Genomic DNA, 20,256 nt, shown 5'->3' with positions numbered 1-20,256 from the left:
TGGTCTATAGTCTAGGTCATGGGTAAAGCTGGCTTGCCATGGTTGGGAAGATGGAAGACCTCAGCTGTTCAATTCACAGCTGGGGATGAGCCCTGCCATAAAGCATAGGGGTGCCCAGCCCTGGAGGCTAAAGTTTACTGGTCTCTGATGGTTTGTTCCAGGCAAGTCTTTCGTTGAGGGACCCAAGCTGTTGAGCGGGTGCTGGATCGCTAGGCCCAGGCAAAGCAGGAGGCCAATATAAGCAGGTAACGCCCAAGGGAGCAGTGTGACACAGCCCATTAGGCAGTGGAAAAGGAATGAGGAGAGCTGGGCAAAATAGTCTGTTTCTGCATTGGCCACTGACACTCTCTGCACGCCCTGGCATGAGATCCTTGGACGAGAAGGGCAAGGCCCCACTGTTACCCTCTTGCTATTGGAGAGGTGGGATTGAACCAAGCCCTCTTCTTTGCTCCCTGCCGCCTATTACCTGTAATCGATGGGAGCTGGGAACTTTTACCAACCCCGCTCCGAGCCCCATCCCCACTTCTCTGTTGAATAAAACATCCTCTTGGTCAAGTCATCTCCCATGGGTGAATGGCAGGGGTGGGAAGGCTCTAGACATCTGCGGGGCCTGCTGCAATCCGTCATGAAAGATTGCTGCTGGAAGCACTATGGCAAACCATATTTCACATTTGTTATATTTATAAACATCCCCCTCCCTTTTCTCTTCTCTCTTCTCAGACAGGCAGGCACTCAAAAAGCCTTTAGCACCTTGGCGATAAGTATTGGATAAAATATCACTTGGGATACGGTGTCAAATGCATCACACAGTAATTGCCAGCAAAGTGGATGGGCCAACCCAATGAGATCCATTTTTCTATCAATCTTCCGGAGCAGGGAAGCTCACCTTGACTCGTAGCTCTTCTCTGCAGCCTGAAAGGCGGTGGAAGAAAGATGATTACCTTTCCTTCTCTGCACCGCCCGCCACCCGACCACACTTCCACCTTCAGCTTTTCCCTCTCCCCTCTCGCCCCTTTTGTCCTGAAGCTGCCACAAAGGCAGCCGGTTTGCGGGAGCCGTCGATTTTTGATTCAAAACGTTGTGGCACTGTCATTTTCTGCACTTCCATAATTAGGGGAATTTTAAGCAAACTACCCTGTGGATGATTACAGCTGGATTCAATTTCTGTTACTTTGATCACCAAAGGATGAGGACGCTGCTGGAATATTTGCTGATGTGCTGTGCTTCAAGAAAAGCTTCTCCAGCTGCCTCCTTTCTCTTCCCCCCACCTCGCTGCTTTCCGGCTCCCCTCCGCCAGGCTGCACCCTCAGCTCAGAGGGCATCAAATGAACCCCAAAGACACTTTTCTGTGCTAGGAGGCAGCATTGTCTAATGGTTAGCTAGGAACTGGGCGATAGGATTGATGGGGTTTGTTCCCAACTCTGTGACTCAGGGCCAGTCTGTGTGTCATATTCCCCGTCCATAACATGGGGGAATAATAGCTGCTCATATTTGTCAAGTGTGAAAAGGAGCTAACAGTGCAGAGGATTAGCTGGATTTCTTGGTGCTACAAAACTGGTTTGGAAACCTTGAGAACTAGGTTTCTTGGGTGTTATCAGTTCTTCCTACTGCTGGGTGGGTTAGAAACACCTACTCCTATTGCCAATGTTAAAACTCCCATTAACTTTAATGCAGCCAGGATTTCATCCCAAGAGAACAGCCCAATTACAGCCGATATTTCTAGCCAGGCTGGGCTCTCTCCAAATGCAAGGGCAGCAGAGGAAAAGGCAAAGGATGGCTGGGGGCAATGTGAAGCACATGGTCCTGAACCTCAGAAAGTGCCCGGTGCAGCTTTGGGGCAAAGGTTTGGTTCTGATTCTAGCCACACAAATTCACATCTCCCTACTTGAATCCAGATCAGCTCCTCTTTCCTCCTCCCACCTGGTCTGCGGACTCTAGAGACACAAGGACCCAAAGCCCAGTTTGGGTTTCATGGTGTTTTGTGGATTCTTTCTATGCCCTGGGGAATATTTGAACTGGTTCACATCAAAGCTGGGAGGGGGAAAACTTCTAATCAAAACCAACTAGCAAGTGAAATTTGCCAGGTTTTAGGGTTGTTTGCTGCCTAAACTTTGACCTTGGGGACCAGCTTCACTGTGGAATTTGTGGGTCTCTGGAGTGGGGACTGGGACTGATAGTTGGTTTGGATAGAAACCCTAGGATACTGGATGATTTGAGGGCTTTCTTTCACATGAACTCTGCAAACCAAATCAAGAAAGTTTAATAAACAGGCGACTTGGAAACCTCAGACCTGAACTCATGTTGTCCCACAAACTTGGGAATCCTGATCAAGGTCAGGCCACCAGCAGAGGACTTTGTGGGGACTCCCATCCAGGCTCCAAGTAGATATGACTTTGTTAATATAAACCTGTCACACATTCAGGACTGACTAGCAATCTGCACTCAGAAGAGACCCAGGACCCAACAAGTAGATTAGGGGGCTGTAAGTCAGGACTTAGGTGTGTTGGCAAATTTCCAGGGCTGGGCAAGGGGATCGGTACTGGAACAACAGAGGTACTACAGCTCAAAATGGCTGTGGGGGAAATGCATTTGGGGGCTACCATACTATAACTGGTTCTATCCGGAGCCAGCAGAGAGAAGCTCAGTCCTTTTTTTGTACAGGTATAGCTGTTCTCAGTCAGAAATCATACTTAAGGAGATTCTGTCTTGGTGTTCCCAAATGTGTGCATGACAGGCTGTCAGTTCCAGTATATTAATAGACTATTAATGCATCCGACTTTCCTGAGCAGCATGTATGGGTTTCCCATAGGTTAATTAGGCCATATTTCAGGATAATTACAGCTGTATATTTCTGCACTAATTAAGTGGCTTTAAGACAAACCCACAATGTGGCTCACTGAATCATAATTAAACTCCCTCTGCCTCCTGCTATACACCATGGAACTAATACCCATAAAAGACCCCGGCACCGCTCCTCACCGGCAACAAATTAAAGCTCATGGAGGAATCGGATGGAAAGTATCATTTTTATAGAATCGTGTGTACAAATTATTCAAAATGAATATTACATGAGTCATCAAAATGATTCAACTTTCGCTTCTTTATTTATATATATCTTCTCCAATGAACTTTCACCTGATGGGAGGGGGAATGACTCATCCATGGAATATTCATATACAACAGTGTGCTTGATGCTTTCCTTCCCTAGAGCCAGCACGAGAACTAGGGACCACTTCAATCCTGCAGGAGCACTGAGGGCAAAATTTACCACTAGCCTCATGGTTCCTTCGAAGTCTATGCACCATCTCACTACACAGATTGTAAGCTCTTTGGAGCAACGATCATCTTTCTGTTCTGTATTTGTACAGCACCTGGCCCAGTGGGGTCCTGGTTCATGCCTGAGGCTCCTAAGCACTACCTCCATCTGAATAATAAACAATAACAGTCTCCCTTACGTCTTATTTTGAGGTGCCTCTGCATAAGAGCAAATTTCCCTCTGGATGCATTTTGCTGATCTGATGGCCTTGCCAGGTGATATCGCCACTGTTTAATGTGAAACGACCAATCTGGAAATAAATATTTTGACCAGTATGGGTTTGCATTTTGCAAACCAACTGGCTTTGGTTGAATTTGCACCCCTTCGGAGTAAGCTTTCAGCAAATACTCTAGTGGATGAATTAATGGTAGGTGCCCCAGTGATGGGCACTCTAGAAATAAAAGACAGATAGATAGATGTTACTGGGAATAATGAATTTGACTGCAGAACATTCATGGAAAGCAAATATCCAGGTCAAGTTCTAAGAATTATGCTCATCCAGTCAGGGAACAGAAACAATACCACGTGACCTACATGTCCAATCAGACAGCTCTAATTTTGAGCATTGGCATTTCACAGCTAATTGTTTGTGAACAAGCTCCAAACCAAGGTAAAATCCTCATCTCATTAAAATCAATAGCAAAACTCCTGTTGACTTCCGTGGGGCTGGGATTGTACTGAGAGAGTCATTCTGCCACTTTTCAAATAATGAATAGATTTCAAAAAACCTCATCTTTTAGTGGGGAATTCATGAACTGAAGTGGAGGTGAATGGCTCCACGGTCTACACATTGGATACTACGGTGTGGATTTACAATCTATGTCCTGTGCAAATGCCCCCACTTGTGCCAGTTACCTTCACCGGGGTTCAGCACTTAATTGCAAGAACAGTCTGCCCTGTAGTTAGGACAGCATTTGGGTTTTTTCAGAAGGGCGTGTCACAAGGTGACTTGGTCCCTTTAATGGGGGGACCTGGTCTACCTCCAGGATAATTGATCAGGGAAATCTGGCCTGCAAAAAGGGTTTTAATGAACAGCTGGCACACACGGAGAAAGGCGTGGTCAGCTGGGAAGGAGAGGAACTTAAAAGGGAGATGATAGGACAGTAAGAGGGGAGACACAGGAAAGAGGTAGTCTGGAGTTTCCTCCCTCAGGGAAAGAAATCATGAGGAGCTGCTGGAGGGAGCTTGTACCATGGGACTGGCCCAGTGAAGGGAGAGGGCAGGGGTGAAGGAGACTCCTGAAGCTGGCCTGGGAGAAGGCCAACCCTCCTTCCCAAGACAGGCCTGGGGATGTACCAGGGCTAAGGACCTGGCCTGGAGAGAATCAGCCTGGGGAAAAGACACCAGGGAAGAAGGCCTGAAGCTTGGCAGCTCCGCAGGAGCTGGGCTTCCAATGAGAAAGCCCTGCAGAGCCCTGGAGAGGGAGAAGAGTCTGCCCAGGACAGAACCCAGGAAGAGTGGAAGAGTTAGGGTTCCTTTGTCTTTAGTATGGACTTTGGATACCCCAGAAGGGGTGAGGCTGTCATGTGACCTGCCAGCGGTTGAGCCCCCACCCCAGACCCTGGAAGTCCCAAGGCACAGAGGGAGGCAGAGTGGCTGCAATGGTGGGTCTCACCACAAGGGATGCTCCAAGACAGAAAGTCTTGCACAGGGCGAGGTTCATTTGTGCTCTGCATCGCCCCCGGAGATGGGGTCAGGAACATGGCGTGAACATGAGGGGTTAGAGAGCTGCCAATTTCTTGGCTTTTTTTACTTTTCCCAAGGAGAAAGAAAGCACAAACAGTATTTCAGACTAGGATCTGCTGAGCCAGGTCTTTGTTCTGATGAAGACATTGCAGATGCATCAGTGTGCGTGGGAGGCTTCTAGCCATGAGAACATGAAGACTCCTCAGGACAGATGAAACCTGCCTGGATTAGGCAGCATAGAAACCTCATTCTGCTGTAGTCACTGGAGTTGAAGGCAGCCCTAGAACAGCAAGCAGGGAGAAGATGAGGGAGTGTGTCAATCTTGGAAGAGTTCCATCCACTTCTCCCTTCTCTTTTTGCCTCTCTCTCTGGCTGAGGCTTTTTTGCACTTCTTAATTTGTGAGCCATCAGTAAATGTACCCACTGTCCAAAGCAGCAACTGGGACTAGCAGGAGACTCCAGATAGATGGTTCGTTGCTGCTCTGGGTTGGTTTTTGTACTATGTTAACATTTTAAATGACGCAGCTCTGGGGAAGTATGCTGGATCAACAGCCCTGCAGATGCAAGACCTGGACCCCTCCACAGCATGGGGACGGCCTGGCCATCTTGCACCTGCCCTAAGGCAGAGGAAGCACCTCTGCAGAGAGGGTAAGTTCGGTCCTTGGCCTGCTGAGATGGCTGAGTGAGGATGGCTAGTTAGTATTGATTGTGATGGGTGGATTTCATTGTGGGATGCACAACTGGGCCAAGAATCGCCAAATGCATTGCACACACTAGCCTGCGAGCAGCGTGAATTGTCCAAAGCTAATCACACAATATCCTACCTGAGACACGAGATAATAAATCAGGGAGGGAGAAGAATCACACTCAGGGCTTCTGCCCCTCATGCTAAGAGCCACAGGCTCTCTCCATCCTTAAGCCCGGCAGGAGCAGAGGTGAAAGACAGCTCTGGAGCTACACTCTGTTAAACAGAACCAGGACAGGGGCTGCAGTGTCAGGAACCTGGTGCCCAGTGCTGTAATTCTGGCAATTGCTGCTTAGCTGAGCTTTTAACACCCACAGGTTTCTTTGGAGCTTTGTTCTGCTGTTCATTTCTGTCGTCTGCCTGTGGGAACCTTCCTGACCCCAGCCAGCGAGGGAGCCCTGCATGCTATATCCACTCATTTGACTTGCTCCCTTCTCGCCATTCTGGAGGCAGCACTGAGCAGATACTGGAGATCGCTAACGGATGTCTGCAGCTGGAGGCTTTCTTGGCTGGAAGAGCCACCAGAAAATGGGCTCTTCTGGTAGGAGAGAGTGTGAGTGTGTGTGCGTGCCTATGTTTGTGGGGTTTTCTGCGAGTGTCTGTGTTTCATGGCTGGAAATGCCATGCCAAGAGCCCTTTGACAGTTCCATCTGCGTGGAATTCAGAAGCAAAAAGATTTTTAGAAATGTGAGGCTGTAAAATTGGGTGAAAGATTGGGGAAATTTCCAGCTGGCTCACCCAGCCCTCATTATCACCCAGCTGTTTGGCACTGCATGTCTCTTACCAGCTTGACAGGAGAAAGCTCTTGGCTTGGGGTAGGTGGTGGAGGGTGGGGTGGATCTAGCATGACTCTGAGAGTGGGCAGAAGGTAGGATAAGGGTTGGCTCACCACCATGTCCCAGTGACTGCCACTTATCTGGTTCCACTCAGGAATAAAATTAGGGTACACTCAAACAACCCAGACTGGGCCACTACAAGACATTCAGGCAGATACTTTTAATGCTGCCTAGGAGATTTGGGTGCCCAGTTCCCATTAAAATGCATGAATGCAGCCTCCCTCTCTACTTCCCTACCCGGAATCTTGGGTAGGGTTGCTACATGCTGTTAACACAGCATCAGATGGGGCTGAAACTCCAGGGCTGGATGAAACATGTGGTTGTGTCCCTACGTGGTTTGCAAACTGCCCTGGACTGGAAGGCACTGTATAAAATGCCAGCCATCATCATTAATCGCTTCTTGATGTTGCCACTGTTATGTGGCAGATACTGCAGTCTATAACAAGCTACTGTCACTGTAAAGGTGTTCCTGTCCATTTGCAGCAGAGCTGGAGAGGTGCTAGTTTTGAAGGTGCTAGTCGTTCCAGCTGCTGGGACGCGGGCTGGGGTTTTGCAGATGCAGCCAGAGATACCCATGAGTTTGGGGCTGTGATTTTAAATACAGGGAGTTTTGTGGGTTTATGGAGGGAGCTGGGATTTGGGGTTGTGAGAAGGGTGTATAAGGGGAGGAACCTCAGAACTTTATGTGTAGTGGGAGGGGCCAGTTAAAGGGTCAGGGGATCTTGTTCTAAAGTCAACTCTTTGTGGTGTGTGTGTGTGTGTGTGTGTGTGTGTGTGAAGAGAAAATCTACTATTTACATTTGTGCTCTTGGTTGGAGGGGCAGTCCATGACTAGAGCAGTACAATTAACTGATTTTTCAGTTCACTGCCAAACTTCCAAAATCAGAAGAATAAAATTCAGTTTGGACCCAAAACCAAAAAAATTATTTGAATATTTTGTTGAAAGGAAAAAGGAAAAAAACAAAGTTCATTTCAGTTTGAACAAAATGTTTTGTTTGACCTGAAAAAAACATTTAATTTTGATTTCAAATTATGTAATAGTTGAACAAAAATTGAAGGAAAATTTGAAACAAAGTTGGGTCAACAAAAACATTGAGCTTTTTCATAATTTTTTTTTTGGACCAAAGCAATTCAGCAGAAATTCGTGATACATTTCAGAAGACCCAAATCTGCATTTTTTGACAAACAAAAGTTTCAGTTTAAAAATGTCACCCCTTTCTCTCCAGGACCCTTTTGCCAGATGTGGTCAGGGAGGGTATGACTCAGCTTCAGACTGTTTTTTGAGGAGAAGGGGTTAATTCTTCCAGCAGCCTTCTCAGACTTGTATCAGCCATAGGGAGAAGAGGTGAAAAGTCAAGGACAATCAACGCCCCATGAAGTCCCAGATTCATGAGGAAGGGGGAGTCTTTCCTGGGGCTGCCATCTGTGTCCAGGAGGGGCGATTGGTAGAGAAAGCCATCAGGATAAATTAGGTAGGAGTCATAGCTGGAACAGTTGGGGGAGGTGAAGACAATGTCCACAGAGAACTTATTCCCCTCTCGCTCCAGAAGGAGATGTTACCCTAGGGAAGGGTTGAAATAACACGAGGATTCCCAAATCCATGGGCACTGAAACATCTCTTGTTCCAGGATAGGAAAGGAACTCTCCAGATCAAGGATGGGCCCCAGGAATTGAAGTCAAACACTGAAGAACTTGGGGACCATGACTTCCCTCCAGGACTGGGGATCTGTAGGGTGCTGCTTTGCACCCAGCCCTCGACAGACCCACCACCACATCCAGAGTCACTTTTCAGGTAGTTTAATTTTCCAAAACACTGTCTATGTATTTCTGTGTGAGAGAGATCGTGCCAGTTCTCCAGCACACCTATAGCTACAGCTACCAGGGACGACCCCCTTTTAGGGTGACCATACGTCCCGTTTTGGCCGGGACAGTCCCTTTGTTAAGCCCTGTCCCAGTTGTCCCGATTTTTTGACAGAAGTGGGCATGTGCCCCTTTTGCTCCATCAGTCGGCAAGAGCAAACAGGACACATGCCCACTTTTGTCAAAAAAGTCGGGTACGGTGTGGAGGAATGTGGCAAAGGGGGGGAGCTACAATGCCAGGCCCTTGGAGGGGGAGACCGGGCTTGTGTGGGGGGCCTGTAGGGTTCCAGTGACCCCAGCCTCATGTGGGTGGCAGGCAGGGGGCTCGGGCCAGCCCCATGTGGGGGGAAAGCTCAGGCCAGCCCTGCGCAGTGTCCCATTTCCCTTTGGGAAATATGGTTACCCTACCCCTTTTGCCTTTCAGGCCTGCTGCAGGATTCTTCCTTGGTTCTTCTAGCTGAGCACTGAGCACTCATAGGCTTTCTCCCTGGGCACCATGTTCCCTCCGGCAGGTTCCCCTCTCCCTGGGGAACTCTGGCAGCTTTTTCCAGGGGAATGTCCCGAGGCTGCTGCTCCCAGAACACTCCATCCTTAATGACAAGCTGGCTCTTTGTAGCCACACCCTCTTAATTGGCCCAACTGGGAACTCCTGCTCTAGCACAGGGGAGCTGATACTGCCTCCCTTCAAGGGTCCAGCCACCCTGTGACAAGGTCCCTACTCACTGGAAACTGCTCTGTTCCAGAAGCATGGGGATAGGCTGTGGGGCTGTCCATGCCGAGGCCTCGCTGGGCCATTCCTCCTTCGGGGAGAGACATCAGACAGCGACAGCAAGTAGGAGCCACTTGGTTTTCTCTGGCAATAAATTGGGCTGGTAATAGATTAAACGCAGGAGCCGAGGATTTGTTCTAGCAAAAATGCTATCGCCTGGGGTGGTTTTAATAAAACGATAATCAAATAAAGAGCGAACTACAATAAATTAATGTCTTTCACCGGGGAGGCGGGCACAACTGTCCTTTTAAAGCTGCCACCAATGTTGTAATCAGTGAAGAGAGAGGGTGAAGGAGAAAGAAAAGGAAGGGGGGAGAAAAAGCATTTAACCCTGCTTGTTAGACATGTGAATCCCGTGTCTAATTTCCGACGGACTTACACCATGTGCGAGCACTGATAAGGCCCTGTGTGAAATTGACAGCTCGGTCTGAGCCGTCTATCTACCATAAACCATTTCTTTATTGTGCAGATAAAGGAGCTAGCCTGGCTGAGCATGACTGTATGATTAAACTGTTCATCTGAGGGAGGATAGGTGAAGAAAAAGACACATTCCTATTAAAGCCGCTATTAACTAATGAGGGAGAAAGGAATACGCTATGTGTTTTTATATATACACAGACTTAATAACCTGTTTTCAGGCTGCTTTAAGAGAGAGGAGCAGGGGCAGGGGTGGGAAGGATATGGTGCATGCGTTGGTATGGGGTTTTGCTGGAGGAGACCTGTCCTGGCCAGGTCGGAGCAGCAATTGTTGTGTGAGAGCTTGGTTAACTGTTTGAGAGGTGGTATATGTGTAAGAGAGAGTCCAAGGGTGTGCCTGTGTCAAAGCCTTGGGTGTGTACACAGATGCAAGGAAGGTGTGTGTGGATTTGGCCACATATGAGTTGTGTTTTTGTGTCATCGCAGGGATATGTATATGTGCATATGGGAGTGTGTCTGTGTGTGTGGAAGATGTATGGGCAGTGGATAACAGCCTGCAACAGCTACCAGCCGGTGGAGTTGCTCTTTTAGCTCAGGTCTTAGAGACCCAGGCTTTTAGCGCTGAAAGGGGTTGATGACCTTTGCAGGTTGCCTTTATACTTGCATGAGTGTTTATCCCCATCTATGTACTTCTGTATGTTAGAGAGTGTGCCTATGCATACATTTGGATGGTTGGACACAGTTTTGCAAGGGTGGTCATGTGTGGCTGTGCATGTGTTTGCATATAGGTAGGTATGGGTGTATTTTTGAGAGTGTGAGTGCCCACAGGGACTGGGTGTGTTTTTCTGTTCAGTTTCCCTTGCCAAGGTCTAACCAGGGTCATTTGGTGAGCGCTAGAATCCAGGAATAAGCTTGAGACTCAAGTTCTTCCTACCTTAAGTTGTAATGTAGGGAGGTCTGAGAAATGCTCTCAGCTTCAAACTCCTGCCACTGGTGGGGGGCTGGATGAAGTGACCACCTGAGGTCCCTGCCAACCCTACAATTCTATGTTTCTGTTCTGACTTGAATCTATACAAGGTCCCCATAATCAGTGTGCTCCTGCAAATTGCCCACCTCTCTACCCCCCACCAGCTGAAGCAGAGCTTCTCCAGACTCAGCATTTGCTCCAGATTCCCTGAAACCACTGTTGGGTCTAGATGAGCGCCCCAGGAATTCATCCTCCCATTCACCTGGCCTCCCTGGGAGCTATGGAATGTCCTCTCCAGGCCAGTCTGTAGAGGTTTAACAGGCTGGTATCTCCTCCAGGAGGATTGCTTCTCGGTGTGTGGGAAAATGGGCTCCATGCAGGGATTGTCAGACAGAGGTATTCTTCTCTTCACCGCTAATGGAAGCTGATGAGTTGGGTAGAGCATGAGCAGCCTGGAGGATTTGTAAAGAGTTAGAGTGGAGTAGCCCTGTTAAATCAGGCCAGATGGTCACATTAGCTCTGTATGGGAGATATGAGGCTCCCTGTCCATCACCCGCTCGCCGGCCTGGCCCAGTCTCCCAGTTTTTCTCTGCAAGCCTTTGACAGCTGCTCTTGGGGAAATAGAGAAACGCAGCCTGCCCCTCCTTTTCATTATCAATAAACACGCACGATCATTGTCTTCTAAAGCAATTTCATAGCCGGTGCACAAACACGGAGCCATCAAAGGAGCCTTTCACTGGGCTGCTGCGAGAGACAATGGGAAGCAGATACACCTTCATCCACAAAGATCCACATTTCCATTTCGATAATAAATGTTTCTGCCCCCTTGTCATACACCCCGTGCCTTGTTGTGTGTGTGTGTGTGTTTCTTTTCCCCTCCCCCGCCGAGGAGAGGAACCCACCAAGCAGAATGGTGCATACAATAGCATTTACCATTCCCTCTTCCTGCCAGGAGCCGTGCTGACAGATCTGATAGGCCTGGGCACCGCCGCTTACTTTTCATCCTAAATAGGGGAGAAAAACAGGCTTTATTTCCCTCCCTATCCGTTATCTCCCTCTTGCTTGTTCTCATTACAATGCAGCCACCAGGACAGAGATGTGGGAGCTGCCAAAGGACCCGCTGTGCCTTTTGTCTTTCCCCCTGGCACTTGCAGCTCCCACTGACTTCAGCTTCTCTTGGCTTCTGCCGGCGCTGAACTTTGGCCCAGCGAGCTTGTTCTTTCAAAGCAGAAACAGGTGCTCAGATACTGCAGCGACAATAGCTATATAAGTGCCTTGACAGACAGACAGAGAGGTATGTAGGGCAGTTATTAGATGGAGCGGCCTTTTCTAAATCTCTTTTGTGTGTTTCCTTTCTGTTAATATCCTACTAACTCTGGGCGCTCCACGTCAGTAGACCTCAAAGTAGTTTGTAAAGGTGAGGGAGACCTTATGATCCTCATTTCACAGAAGGGGAAACTGAGGCACTGAGATGTGAAGATGGCCTGATTTTCAGAGGGGCTGCATGTCGGTCAATGGGAGTTGTGCAAGCTTAGCACCTCTGAACATCAGGCCCCACAAATGTCACCTTGTTAGGAATGTAGGGAATGGCAGACTGCCTCAGACCAGGAAGCTATCTAGGCCAGTGTCCTGTCACTGGAAGTGGCCACTAGCAGGTGCATCAGAGGAAGGAAAAGGTCTCTGCAGTAGGCAGATAAGGGATAACTTTCCTCCTCCCCCATTAGTTAGAGTTTGGCTTGGGCCGTGTAGCAGGAGGATTTATATCCCTTCCAAAAGTTCTTGTTTAATGTATTTGTTTAATATCTACTGTGATAACTCTGCATGGGTTCATTAGCTATATTAATGTCTGATCCTTTTGGGATCCCGTTAAGCTCTTGGCCTCAGTGATAGCTTGTGGCAGTGAGTTCTACAGGCCAACCACACACTGGTTAGCAAACTGAGCCCATTTGATCTGGAGTCCGAGAGACACAAGGAGGATGGGGCCATTTTGCACAGCGTCACTTTCCAGAGAACCACTGCATGCTCCAAAAGGAAAAAATCACATGGAAGAACCTCCCTGGTTGGTTGCAGCTTCTCTGGCTGTCAGAACAGCAACAGGGGCCACAGAACAATGTGCTGGCGTTCCATTGTGAGCTGTTCCCAGCTGGGCCCTTCTGAAAGGAAAACGCACTGGAGCATGAGTCCAAGGGGTGTGGGGGGCCCAGTCTGCAACTGTCAGGTTTGCTCGCATGCCTCTTGCATCACAGAGACTGGCTAAGATAGCCATCACCTCAGCCGCTCTGGCTGGGGTCACGGAGTGGGAGGTGGAAATGGAGAGCCCCCCCGCCCATTATGCCCCTCTGGTCCCCTCTCTCATTCTCCTTAGACGGAGGCCTGATGGCACCTGTGCTCTCACAGCCGATGGTTTGTGACAACAGCAGCGAGAAAGGAAAGTCCGATCAGCCCATTCTTGTAGCTGCAGAGGGATCATGGAGAACTCAGCTTCCCTGTCACTGAATGACCTGGCACAACACAGACCCTTCTGCTACTGCCCAGCAAAGGGCCAAAGGAATACTTTAACCCCCATCAGCCTTTCTTCATGAGGAGAACCCATGGGAGCTTGGGAGCCAGGGATGCTGATCCCCCAGTATCAGAGTCATCACAGGAGCTGTACAGCAGAAAGGCAGAGGGAAGGAAGCAGAGAGTCAGCCAAGCAAGCTGAGCTTTCGATGCCATTTTAACACAGGCTGGTCATGGCAGCGCTAGGTTATCTCCTGCAGGTCCCATACTGGGAGGGAACCCTGCATCCAGAGTTCAACCAATGTCCTCAGCTCCCCAGGCTGGGAGAGGGGATAAACCGAGCAGGATCTTTTGTTTCCTCATGGCTGGTGAATATCTGGGGGGAAGGGAGTCAGGAGTTATGGCCCTATGAGCAGTTACTCCGCTCCATGCAGAATGTTCCCAAGAGCACATCACCTTGGTTCACCTCGCTGGTAACACAATCATGCCCTCCTGAGACCTCCTTGACACAGGGGCTGGAGATCCCCCCCCACTTCTCCAAGAAGTAATGGAGAGGACCACACACATGTCCCCACTGCCGGTCCCCAAGAGACTGATGGGCTCTGCCCCACGCAGCTTGTTTACAACCATTATCTCTGCTGCTGACACTTCTCCTCCTCTCAAAGTTTCCAGCCTCAGCAGAGGTGCCATTCCCTTATCATCTCAGCAGGAGAGGATCAACAGATGGCTCCTTTCACAGCAGCACCCCTCAGTGACACAACATAGTGCAGAGAGAGAATTGGGGAGGAAGTGAAGGGGAATATGAAAGAAAAGCATAGGGAAGTTAGGATGGAATGAATGAGAGATACAGGAATAGGAGCATTTGGAGGAGAAAAGGGAACATTCAGAAGAAAAGGGATGGGGGTTAGAAGGCAGAAGGGAATGAAGGAATAAAGTAGGATGAAGGAGTAGAGGAGACTTGAGAGAGGGGAAGGACAAAGGGGCTTGGCACATGACAGACTGTGCATCAGGAATCCAAGATCAAAATGCCAACTAAATTAGGGTGTTATAGGTCACTGAACAGAAATTTCACAATGACTGAGTCACTAACAAAGGTTAAAATGTGGAACAAAGGCAAATAACAACAAAATCCAGAGTCAGTGACCATAAACTCGGTGCAGAAAAGAGGGTGACGCAGAGAAGACTGGAAAGCAGAAGAAATCATTGTCTGCAATCAGTGTTCAGTGGGCCAGATTGAAAACGAAATGTACTTTCCTGCACCGGTGTCCCAAATGCAAAGACAGAAGAGAAGTTGTTTTGACAATGTCTTCTGATAAAATTAATACACGGAAAGCAGTCGATGGGAAGGAGATAGCAACATCAGGCCAGGAACAGATACAAACCAAGCTGGGATATGCAATGCTGGTGCTAAGGAGAATTGGACACAAATTTTTCAGGGAAACATTTTTTTCATTGGAAAATGCTGATTTCTCAAAACCAGTCCTGTGGGGAAGGTCACTTTTGAGCAAATTTCTGTTTAGAAACATTGTTTGGAAGAAACGGTTTGAAATTGTCAGTGCCCCCTTTTGGCCCTGTCTAAGCAGAAAATTCAAGTTTGTTTCATGGTGAAACAAATTTTCATTTTGAAGTTTAGGGTCATGTCGTAAAAAAAAATTAAAAATTAAAAATGGTCAAAATTAAAAATAAAAATAAAATCTATATGACCTGAAATTAAAAAGAAACAAATGCCAACGCAAACCATCTCAATGTACCCCCAACTGAATTCTTCTTCAGATTGTCAGCTTGTGGGCAATTTTGAAATTTTGACTTTTCATCCTGATTCGGGGCAGGAAAGATGTCCAAAATTTCTAAAATTTTCCTGGGATGGGAAAACCATTTCCCCCTTGTCCTTCCCCTTGCTCTGGTGCTGAGCACCATCTGTTCCCATTGAAATCAGCAGCAGTCTGGGTCATTCAGCACCTCTCAAGAACACACAGGATCAGACTCTATGGGCTTGAGTCTTTCTTACTGTTATTATTGAGTCTGGTACAAAGTACATGCAGAACATTATTATTCTGACCAGACTGTATTTTACACCCATTCGGTGTTCCAGATAATGACAATGTCAGATGCAGGTAAGGGAAAGTAGGGACTGGTTCTCCATCATTTATTTGGCTTCTTAGATGGGAACTGAGATTTCAAACACCTGCAAAATCCAGGGGTGTTTTGTCCATTTGGTTCAGGCCCCATCTCCTATGAGACCTGGCAACATAGCAGGGAATTCAGTCAATATAGAAACTTCATTGGAAGGACGAGAGTTGGGAGAAGAGCTTCCAAGCCTGGGTTTGCTGTGCAGGCTGCTGATGAAGGTAAAGCTATTTATTCATAAGCCAGGTGGAGCTCAGGTTGCCATAGAACAAATATAATCTCCCTGGTCTCCATTTGGGGTCTCTGCCCAACTTCCAAACATCCCCCTTAGTGTAAATGAAGCTCTGGTGTCAGTCTGGGTACATGCTCAGTCCCCATTACATGGTGATTCTGGATCCTTCTAAGGTCACATCTTCTAAAGGCCAGTTAGGGATGGATCTGACTTGAGCCCCCAGTAACATGGGGGCCATCACAGTACTTTAATTCCACTTAAGCTCTTCAATACAGCCCTGCAGCAGGACTAGGATCCTGCAGGTCCCACAGGACTCACAGCCATAATAGCTCCTTTGATTGAGCTCAAAATAATTTGCACTTTTAATTAATTAAATCGGGTGTTTCTATTCCCAGTTTATAGGGTGGGAAACTGAGGCACAGGGCAGTGACAAGATTAGCCCAAACTCACATGGCAGAGCTAAGAACAGAACCCAGGTCTCCATCTTAGGCTTCAGGCACCCTTTTTTGCCACAGTGAACATCCTCTAGATGCCCTTTTGGTTGCTATGGCAGCAAATTTGATACCTTCCAGTCTCCACAGCCAGTTCAGTGTCACTCATGCTGAGGAGGTCAGCAACATCCATCCTGGCTATGCCCCTTGGCGCTGGAGAATGGGGTCAGCATTTCTGTATTAGCTGGATTTCTCAGTCGCTTACCCGCTCTTTGGACCTGATTCTTGTCTCCCTGCTGCTGCTGTGACTCAGGCATGACACCTCTGAGAGGCAGGATTGCTCAGTGGTTACAGCATTAGTTTAGCATTTGGGAGACCTGGGATAAATTCCTAGCTCTACCACCGATATCCTTTGTGGCCATGGGCCAGTCACTTAATCTCTCTCAGTTCAGTCTCCAAACTCATTTGTTTTCCTTGAACACTCTGCAGGGGTGGCCAACAAATGAGAAAATTAGTCTCCAAAGTTTGGGAGCATCTGACGTCGTGGTTCAGCCCAGCCCAGGAGTACAAAGTGCATGTCTGGATTGAGGTCTGAACTGCTCCAGGGTTCAATGGGCCAGTTGGCCGAGATATGCAGGTTCAAGCTCATCTCTAGATCTAATAGGTCGTGCTTCCATCGGATGAAAGACTGGTCTTGAGGTTAAGGGCCTAGGGCTCAGGAGATCTAGGCCCAATTCCTGCCTGTGCCCTAGGCTCCCTGGGGCAAGTCATCTAATTTTTCTGGTCCCACTGCTCATCTCTTAACTGGTGATGGTGATAACGCTCCCTTTGTCTTGTCTAGTCAGGCTCTGAGCTCATCAGGACAGGGTCTGTGTGTAGGCAGCACCCAGCACAATGGGGTCTCCAGTAATACAGAGAATATACTGTTCCTAAGAACAAGTCATTTGCCAGAGGAGCTCAACCTTTTTCTCTCCTGGCCTGGCAGAAGGATGGGGATTGCCCAGGAGAGGCAGTGAGTTCAACACTGAGCAGCCATGTCTGAAAAAGTACAGTTTTTCCAGGTAATCCAGGGGGCTTGGCATTCCAGCCCCCTACATCCACACGAGCTAAACCAGCACTCAGGTAGGCGGTATTGGGCTCACTCTAGTGCTGTGGGGACAAGGGTTGAGGGATTGCAGCCCAGGAGCCCAACCCGGCCTCCTCCCCAAACTATCAATCCTATCCGTATGAATTATTATTATGAACCATCCATTATTAACAAGGGAGCCTGGGGGTTCATAGAGGCTTTTATAGAGCTGCAAATCCTGGCTGCTCCAGCAGAGAGAGAGATTTGCCTAGCACACGTCCTGGGGAGTTGTTTGCAGAGGTTTCCATGGGATTACCATCAAAGGAAATTGGGGAAATCTGCAGGTACGGGTTCCTCAGGAAGAACACAAGAGCCCACCTTTAATCTCTAAGACCCTCTGTGCTTCCATTTGCCTTGTCAGTGGTTTCTTTCTCCATAGTAGAGACAGGTGGCGGGGGGGGGGGCAGGGGGAGAGAGGCAGCTTTGAGAGCATTAACAGCTTTGTTTTGTCCTGGCTCTTTCTACTAATAAAGGAGAGGAAGGAACTGACAGGGGGAAAATACCCTACAGCCATCAAGGCCCAGTTCCGGAACAGATGTGCTGGACCACCGGCTTTTGCCTCCTACTTCTGTACAGAGGAGCCACGGTGGTCAATAACCAGCAATTGAGGCTGCTGTGAACTAGTTGCAGAGACTCTTTTTTTATTCGGGAGCATATTGGGTACAACCATTAAGCAAGAGTTCAGGGAGTGCTGCATACACACGCACACACACACACACGCATGCCCACACACATTCAGCGGCATGGCTACATGCTCACTGTTGCAAACACACTGACCTTGAGGAAGGGTGGTCTGGTGGCTAAAGCAATGGACTAGAAGTCAGGGATCTTGAGAATCTCCTCCCACTCAGACGGAAAGCAATATCTAGTGGCTAGTGCTCTATTCTCTGTCACTGATCTATGTGGCCTTGGGCAAATTGCTTTACTTTCCCGTGCCTCAGTTTCCCTATGTGGCAGGTGTGGGGTGCAGTGCTGGCCACATAGGTTGGGCAGCTGAGTTATACGGTGGCAGGTTGCCTTTGCTGACTCTGTAGGATGGGCAGGTGAGATATTGGCCAGTAGGTTATCTGGGTGAGCAAGCACTTACTCTAGGCTGGCAGGCAGGTGTGCCTAGGCCAGGCAGATTTCACTAGTCAATATGCATGATGAGAGAATGGGGGCAGGGAAGAAAGGAAGGAAGGAAGGAAGGAAAGACACAGCACTCTATATACTTGTGATAAACAGACCCTCACCCTCAGGCGTGAGATGGAGCCTGCTCTGTCTAATGCAACAGTTATTATTCCAAACCACAGATGAAAGGTAATTTTGAAATTGCACTTTCCATTGCCACCTCGGCTGCTGCAATCAAAGCTGCAGAAATCGACAAGGCGGATAGCTACAAGAGGTGTCTAAAAATAAGGCAAGTCAAATGGGAAAGCAAACGAGCAGAGATGACAAGGGACAGACAGCCCCAATACACACACCATGCTGAGGAGACAGTATTCTGACACTGTGAGGGATATGGGGGATGTACATTTGCTTGGTCTCCCGGGCCTAAAGTCTAGGGAGCTACTTGAGGGCTATTTCCCTCATGTCTTTATCATGTCATCATCTGAGGGATGGATGGGTATAATCAAATCCTAAATAAGAGGCAGGAGCAAATTAGTCTTTCTTCCTCAGTGAGAGAACAATTTCTGGATCCTGCTAATCCTGCCTTGATCATCTGAGCACCATAAAACACTAGACAGTTCCCTCTGCAGAAATGTCAACATTTATTAAATCCTTAGCATGAACAACTGGATTTCTTCTTCTTTCTTCCCACTCCTCCCCTTAACCCTATTTTACAGTGACCTGATGAGAAGAGACAGTTTAAAAGCCATGGCTCGATTATTATTATTAGATGGAGAACCTGGAAAATTCATTGGGCAGAGCAGAGACCTGGATAGACCAACCCACCAGCACATGCTAAAATCAAAGGCTTTTCTATTCAGGTGTGCTTCTGAGCCTATCCATGGGTCTGTTCCTTTTCTTTACAATGTGTATCCTGCCATGCACAGTTATACCACTGCAAGCCCTGACCATTGCAACAATAACTATCCTGCCCCATGCTATTTATCTTGTCTATCGTCCTAGATCCTAATATACCTGATCTATGTATCTGTCTATCTATTTATCTATCCATCCCCATTCACACCCTCTATCTAGCCACCTCTTTCTGCATATCCTCTCTCTCCCCATACATTCTCTCGATCACAAGGCATACTATGTGTCTGTCTGTGTTTCTCTCTTATGCCTGCTGCCGGCAGCACTGCCTTTGTACCTGCTGTACAGTGCAAAATACAGTACAACTCCCACAGTGTAGCTCTGACTAAGCAAGCAGTTCTGTGGTAAATATATATTTTTAAAATGCTGCCATTATGCCTGTGTTATCCCGAGATGGGGGCAGGAAAAGTCAGGAGAACAGGTTCTCCACCCAGTTGTTTAGATATGGAGCACATATGGATTTTTCCTCTGAAGCCATTCTGCCCAGCAGACACAGAACTGAGCAGATAGTTCAATATCCGAACATCTTGAAATGGGTGAGCAGGGAAGGACTTAACCAAGATCCTATCAAAGCCGGAGTCAGAGAAACACTCAGGCCTGCATCTCATTAACTGGAGTTAGGTGAGTGTGAAGATGAGGTAAGGGCTACTGGATATTTGCTCTGTACTGAAGGAGATAGACTGAAGCTAAACTTTAAGCAGGGAAGGGGAGGGAAAAAAGTTGTTTTTATGTGGACCTGGAAGAAAAGCAACATGGATGAAAGGAAGGCTAGCTCTATTGATGGCCCCACAGGTATCCTTCTTCCCATCTTGATAGGAGGCTTGAGCTGGCCCGGTCTATATAAGTCGGAGAGGTGGTGCAGAGGCTGTTGGCTAGAACCCCTTGATCATGTAAAGCCAGTACAACGGCTTGTTGGTACCAGACAAATGGGGCCCTACAAACCCAAGACTCTTCCTAGCGTTTTACCAGTGCTTGGTGGCTAGACTCAAGAGCATCTCAACTGGTGCCATTGTCATCTGCGTTCTCTCCCAGTTTGCACTGGGAGCCACCAGCATTCCAGTTGTCCAGGTTCAGCTTGTCCTCCTGACCCCACGCCATGATGCAGAGCCACCCATTTAGAAATTACCCAAGAGTCACTGCTCTCAGAAACCTGAGCACTGTGGGAAAGATTCATAGATACTAAGGTCAGAAGGGACCATTCTGATCATCTAGTCCGACCTCCT

At 48.1% G+C, this 20,256-nt stretch overlaps 1 long non-coding RNA gene across 3 annotated transcripts in view; it reads right to left on the bottom strand.

Moving 5' to 3' along the window:
* Nucleotides 1-5,288: 5,288 nt before the first annotated feature.
* LOC119846609 overlaps nucleotides 5,289-20,256 on the bottom strand; it is a 25,903-nt gene continuing 10,935 nt past the window's right edge. Inside the window, exons 2-3 of one of the 3 annotated variants that reach the window (XR_006276609.1) lie at nucleotides 8,852-11,600; nucleotides 5,289-8,144 (exon numbers count right to left, since the gene is read on the bottom strand). This is a non-coding gene — a long non-coding RNA (uncharacterized LOC119846609). The remainder of the gene's footprint in view (nucleotides 8,145-8,851; nucleotides 11,601-20,256) is intronic. The other 2 variants (XR_006276608.1, XR_006276607.1) reach the window with 2 other exon arrangements.

The sequence above is a fragment of the Dermochelys coriacea genome, chromosome 22 (assembly GCF_009764565.3).
Source record: "Dermochelys coriacea isolate rDerCor1 chromosome 22, rDerCor1.pri.v4, whole genome shotgun sequence".
Lineage (NCBI taxonomy): Eukaryota > Metazoa > Chordata > Testudines > Dermochelyidae > Dermochelys > Dermochelys coriacea.
Note: the sequence above shows the minus strand (reverse complement) of the source record. Positions and strands in the feature narration are given on the sequence as shown.